The sequence below is a fragment of the Quercus robur genome, chromosome 9, assembly GCF_932294415.1.
Source record: "Quercus robur chromosome 9, dhQueRobu3.1, whole genome shotgun sequence".
Lineage (NCBI taxonomy): Eukaryota > Viridiplantae > Streptophyta > Magnoliopsida > Fagales > Fagaceae > Quercus > Quercus robur.
The window spans coordinates 18,215,792-18,222,945 of record NC_065542.1 but is presented as its reverse complement, the minus strand read 5'-3'; the positions used below and the strand labels follow the sequence as shown (position 1 = coordinate 18,222,945).

Below are 7,154 nucleotides of genomic sequence, written 5' to 3'. Positions count from 1 at the left end.
CAAATTAAGTTTAAAAGACTAATTCGAAACTCGGAACTGAATGAATAACACTGAATAGGGCTGGGCCGACAGGCACAAGCATAATAATTTTAACGATCAATTGGGTTTTTGATTTTTGTCATTATTCATACTGGGCCGAAAGCGAGTACATCAAAAGAACAGGGTCGAGTCATATTTTATTTCACAGTTTTTCTTTATCAACTATTTACTTACACTAATTTTTATTTTATAGGCCCAAGACCGAAATATAGACTGGACTGTGGTGAGCCCGGAGACCGATCAGGTCCTAAAGAAGGCCCAATACTGGATTGGATTGGATCACGTTCAGCTCTACTCATGGTATCAAAGAAAATAGGGCGTAAAATAAATAGATAAATGCTAAAACTATAAACTATTTTATAATTATTATTATTATTATTTTGTGTAAAATAGTCCCACATCCTGCAAAAGAAAAGAGAGCTTATAAACTCAACTTTTATATACCCTTTTAAAAAAAAAAAAAATTTCTCATTATTTCAAAGTACAATTATACTTTACCACATTTAGAACATTCTTATCAAGCATGCTAAAAATACTAAAAAGCCAATTTTAGCACCAATATACAAAAATATGAACAAAGTTTCTCTCCAGACTAGTTTTGAGAGAAACCCTATAAACTCATTATATATATTTATATTGAGTGTGAATTTTGAAAATCTAACCGTTAGATTGCATATTCTTATTACATCCTTAATGCTTACAAAATTTCAAGAAAATCAAAGATTAATTGCTACGTCATCAAATAAATGTTATAATTTCAAGTTTTTATAATCTAAAATTGTATATAAAAAATAAGTTAATTAATCAAATAGTAAATAATATCCGATTTGAGCGAAATTTGATATGTATGTTAAGAACATAAGGAACATGAAATTCAACGGTTAAATTTTCAAAATTCACACCCAAAAAAGAAATATATGAGAAGTTTAAGAGTTTCTGAGAAACTTTGTTTGCATTCCGTTATAGTGAGTTGTCATCTATTACAACTCACTGTAACTGAATCTTAAAACCAAAAAATATTTTTTTAATCCCTCAGCCTTTAAGGGGGTGTTGGTTTGTGTTTTCAAACAATAATTTTCAGTTTTTAAACAATATTACACGTATTTCCATACACTTTTTCACCCACACGTATTTTCACAAATGTTTTAAAACAACAATTTTCAGTTTTTAAACACATGTACCAAACAAGCCTTAAGCCTCTCCATCTTTCTCTCTTTCTCACACGACCCCTTTTCCATATGTTTTCTATTGGTTCTCCCTTAGCCCCATCCCTTCCCTTCTCCCACGCCTAAGACCGAACCCAACCTTGAAACTTTTTGACCAATGAGGGCATCGATGTGGGCATTAGTGTTGAGGTGAGATCGGTGTGGGTTATCAACATGGAGATCTGTGGGTCATCGGCGTGGAATGGTGGTGATTGTTTTGGGTTTCGTGGGTTTGAGTTGTGTGAAATTCATGGGTTTGGGTATGATGGGTGGGTTTTTGTTGGTTGTGGTATGGGTGGGTTTGACGTTGTTGATGATGGTTGTGATTGTTGTGGCCGTGGTGGCTAGTGGCAATGGCAGTGGGTGTGGGTTTGAGTTTGTGATTTGATTTTGGGTTTGTGATTGGTTTTGAGTTTGTGATTTGATTTTGGTTTTGAGATTGTGATTTGGTTTTGGGTTTGTTTTTGTTTGTGATTGGGGGTTGAGGTTGTGGGTAGTGGTGGCTGTGTCAGTGGGTGCCAGTGGTGGTGGCTGGTGGTAGTGGGTTGAGTTTGCTGTGGGTTGGGTGTTTTTGTTTTGAAGAAGATACACGTACAAAAGAGAGAGAAAGAAAGAAAGAGGGAGGAATAGATGAGGTTGAGAATAATAAATAATTATAAAATAATTTTTTTTTTAGAGAGTTTCAATCTATGGCGTCCGCTTCTGATGATTGTTCTTTATCATCAAACCAAGACACCAATCAGTTTTTGGTGTAGGCGGGGATTGAACCCCAAATCTCTTATATAACCATCAGAGACTTTATCAGTTGAGTTAACTGGAACCCACAATTATAAAATATTTAAGAAATAATATTTTAATGAAGTGCTAAAAAATATAAAACCTTTGATGTTGGTTATATTATAAAGTAAGGTGTTAAAATTGATAAAGTAGTGTTTTGAAATGCTAAATGCTATATTTTTTAGCATTCTTGATGTAAATGCTCTTATAACAAAAAAAATTAAATAAGTTGTTTATAAACGGACACTAAGGCCACAAAAACTTACTCAATTTTTGCTATGATTTGCCATGTGGTAAGTTATGAGTGGTGGAAATATGGACCAACCACTTTTTTTCTTTCACTCATAAATTGCCATTGAGTTGTACCAAAATTGTGTTCTAATTAGTTTAATATACTGCCGTGCACCCTTGGCATGATGGTAACTCCACAAGTACAAAGTTCTCATGGAGTGTGGGGGGCAAAGTTCTGGGTTCAAGTCTCTAAGAGGGAACTTCACAAACATATATACTTAAATTAGGCTAAAGTATAATTTATATTTTGTATAAAAAAATTAGTTTAATATTTGGTATGTGAGCCGATGGTCCACATGATATTAAAAATGGCCATCACAATTTAATTTGCATGTTGTTTATTTTTTTAGGTCAAAAGAAAGAAAAAAAATTATTATGTTGCTAAAAAGAAATTATTAGTAAGTTAATTATTTTTTTATGCAAAAATATAAGTCAATAAACTGTAGTTATACTCTTCTCAGCAGACAAAGAAGGCAGATGCACCAGGTCAGAGGGGCAATCTGCAGCAGGGGACTATCAGCTAATTATCAAACTTGCAGGAGCTAGAAGCAGAAGACCATATAGATATGGCACTGCTTATGAAGCTCTAACAATTCAAGGAGATAGGGTGTTTTTTGGAGTGAATAGTAGCAATGCTAGAACATCAATTGGGGCACTGTTGGAGGCTGTGGTTGAAGCTGGTCTGGCAGCACAGGACCAAGGTTTTCACCATGTTTTGTTTCTCACTTCTCACTAACAGCAAGAACTTTATGCAAACTTTCAAGATGAAAACAACATCTAATTGGCTTGATAGTACTAGACTAGTTGGTCATAGTTTTTTTTTTTTGTCTCAGTCTGGTTTTCATTGTGATGTGTTTTGTGTACCCCATATGGTTGTTAAAGAGTCATGGTCTATAGCTAAATTGGCAACCTGTGTGCCAATTCATTTTTGCTGGTTTTGTCTAGTTGGTGCTGATATTTTGTAACTTATACCGTGTATATGCCTTCTCCCTTGAAATGGTATGGAAAAAAAAAAAACTGTAATTATAAAGGTTTCAAGAGCCATGTATTTGCTCTAACATTAGTTATATTACAAACATCTAAGTGGTAGTTATATAATATTGTTTTTCCTTAACTTTTGCTTTCTCTTAATAAAAAAGATAAAAATTTACACTCTTTTAAGTTTAGGATTGCTTCTAAATCTATTTCTAAACTTTTAAAAATTGTAAAACATTGAGTATTGGGTAAAAGAAGTGAAAATTAGATTTTCGAAGTATTTAATTCCAGTTATTTTAACTTAAAGCACGTGAACAAAACCATAGTGCTTTTTGATAGTATAACTCAGGTACTCACCTACATGGTATTGGTGAATGATTGAATGGCTGATCATGTATTTGAATGTAAGTTGCACGTGCTCATGTTTGGTTAGCCATATCCATTTCTTAATCAATTAAGTTAAGTGTTTGGCATACAAAAATATTTTGATGCTTAACCTGTTAGTCTAAGAGGTCTGTTAAGCACAGCTTAAAACCAAAAAGGATCTACATTCATATTTAGACACTTAAGGTATAAGAAAATGGGATTCATTTCCCAGCTGCCCTTCTTACAACTATTACCAATGATACCAACTTTTCCACTGTTTGTGAGAATAATAACACCTGTAAAACCTATTACTTTCAATCTTATCAAAGCCTACTTTAATGTGCATTTAGATGAGTTTATTTATTTATTTATTTTTTTGAGAAATGAGTTTATTTTATTTATAAAATAAAAGTACAATTTTACACTTTTATTTTGAAAAATATGATACTTTAAAAAGTTATACATTTTCTTTTAAGATAAAAATAAATTGATCTAAATAAGTTGTCACTCCTTTGTTATTATTATTTTCGATAATAGATGCGATCCAAATTTCAGTGTTAAATAACCATGACTCAGATGACTATCTACAACAAGCATATTATTTAAATAGTTGTAACCAATGGTTACTATTGCATCTAAAGGTCTGCATGTTTAATTTATAGATACAACAACTACCTCATGGTTTCATCATTGTGTGCCTCTCCAAGATATCAAAAGTTCTTGACTTTTAGATAGGCACAAGAGACCCCTAACTTGTTTTCTGCCCCTTGGATCCTTTCTTGTCCGAGGCTTTTAATTACTTTCAGAAGACAACACCCCATTCGCAAATGGCTAACTAGTTCTAAATTTTGTCCAAACTGCCATTGAAGTTATTCAAGAGAGGGTGAGAAATTTCCACGTTATTGGTGTTATTACTTATTGATTTCTTCCTCCATCTTTACCTACATAGTTCACAAAATGCGAATAAATAACACATTAAAACACAAATATGAGAATCACTAAACACGTGAGAGAGAGAGAGAGCAGTGAATTGACTATTGAGTGAAAGGGAGCAATAAGCGGTTTGGGGTATGAGAATTGAGAGTAGGAGGGCATGAGATTGTGAGAGTGAGTACATCTAAAATAAAATAAAATTAGATACTTATATGAAAGGTTTAGAGATTTAGGGTTCGTAAAGTTTCAACTTACAATTATATCACTTCTAAATTTTTCTAATTACTTTGAGGGGCTGTTTGGTAGAATTGTTTAAACACATGTTTTTAATTTTTTAACAAAATTACACGCATTTTCACACACTTTTTCATCCATACGTATTTCTACACATGTTTTCAAACAACAAAATACATGTTTTCAAACACATATACCAAACACCCCCTCAATTTTCTTTTTAACTTTAAAATGTAGGTTCAATATAAAAGGTATTTGATAAATCTAAAATAAAATGAATATTTATATAAGTTGAACAATTGTTTTAAATTGGTCGTTTCACGTTAACACATATAAATTGGCGTATTAAATGTATGAATTGCAGGTCACGCAAGTTGATCACTCATTTCCCTAACCCGTAGAAACATGTGTCATGTTCGTGTCGTATTTGCAACTCATGTCAAATATTGACACCTCTAGTTAAAATATAGTTGTACTTAGAAAAAATAAGGGCTCGTTTGGTATGGTATTTTGAGCAACAGTTTTCAGTATTTAAACAACATTACATGTGTTTTCACACATTTTTTTACTCACATATATTATAAAAAAATACAAACAACGTTACTACAACCTTACCAAATGTGCCCTAAGGCTTTAAAAAACTATACAACAATGAAGTTAAAAAACTAAATGGATTAGCATGAAATTAAAGCACAAAATTTCCACCAAGTTGCTCAAGAATTGAAGCAAAAAGTATAATGATTGCATTTGTTTTCTATAGTATCTTATGGGGTGGTTGCTGGCTTGTAACAACACATACAATTTGTAGAGTGGTTTTCGGGTTGTTTTATTTTCCAATTCAAGAACTAAAATAGTTTTTACATTTTATTAATTGAATTCTCACCATGTTCTTTAAAGTTTAAACTACTACAAGCATAATAAAATATAATAAAAAAGTCACGCATAGAGAACCTTATACGGCCCACAAATAAGTGCTCCTGTGCCAACACGTTGGTTGGTTCAGTGGTAAGGAGCTTGTGGCCCTGCTTGTCAGGCTTGGGTTCGAGTCACCTCCACAACCAATTGTTGGTGGGCATCCTTAGTGGGGTTAACTCCCTACACGATTTGATTAGAACGGTCTGAGCCTATGTCAGATCGGCGCCCTGTCCGGGGGTAAAATATAGCCATAAATGCCCCAATTTTTCTTTAACCAAAAAAAAAAAAAAAAAAAAAAAAAAAGCGCTCCTGTCCTGTGCGCCTGCCATTGTATTTGTTAGTCTCAAGCACGAATCCCACATCGCGTAAAAACGAGTAAGTGGGAGGCGAAGCAGGGAAATAAAAGGAGAAGTGAGGAGCCGAATTAAGCATACCTTTCTCGGCCTTTTGGCTAAGATCAAGTGTAGTATCTGTTCTTATCAGTTTAATATCTGATATGTGGCCCATCGGGTCACACGATATTAAATTTATTTCTTGAGGGGAAGAGCCCACCACAATAGCTTGCTATTGGGGCTCTTAAGCGTCGCCCATGCGTTGCACTATTGCACGGGCCTGGCGCACCCCACCAATTAAGTTCAAAAATTTACTAAGAAGCCAGGAAATAAATCACGATTAATCTGGTTGGGCCGAAGAATGATAATTTTATTGTATAAGGAATCAATTTAGTTTTTGCTAGTTAAAATTCTGCGTATATCTTTGTGGTCCATTTTATAATCTGTCACAGTTTTTCTATATTAACTACTTATTTACGCTTAACTTTTATTTTATTGGCCCAAGTCTGAAACATAGAGCGGACTGTGGTGAGCCCGGAGAACGATCAGGTCCTTAAAAAGACCCAATACTGGATTTTGGATTGGATCGGATCATGTTTAGCTGTACTCATGGCATCGAAGAAAATAGGGCTCTATAAATCAAAAGAAACCTATAAAAGCGCCTAAAATAAATAAACTTATGAAAAATGCTAAAGCTATAAACTATTTTACAATTATTATTATTATTATTATTTTGTGTAAAATAGTCCCACATCCTGCAAAGAGAGCAACGGAAGTGTAGTAAGGAAATAAAAAACAGTAAATGTCTTTTTGGTTGGAGGTCATAAACTTGGTTTTTATGTATAGTTTTTTAAAATCTTATTGAAAAAAAAAATTTCCTCACTATTTCAAAGTACAAGTATACTTTACCACATTTGTAACAAAATGGACACTAAAACCATAAAAACTTACTCAATTTTTGCTATGACTTGCCATGTGATGAGTTATGAATTGTGGAGATATGGACCCACCACTTTTTTTTCTTTCACCCATAAATTTGCCATGGAGTTGTACCAAAAATTGTGTTCTAATTAGTTTAATATGTCAT

The 7,154-nt window shown here is 33.3% G+C and overlaps 1 non-coding gene across 1 annotated transcript; it reads left to right on the top strand.

The window, feature by feature from the left end:
* Positions 1 to 6,165: 6,165 nt before the first annotated feature.
* Positions 6,166 to 6,361, top strand: LOC126701314 (U2 spliceosomal RNA). The gene has a single exon (XR_007647295.1). It is a non-coding gene; the product is annotated as a U2 spliceosomal RNA (small nuclear RNA).
* The last annotated feature ends 793 nt before the right edge of the window (positions 6,362 to 7,154 follow it).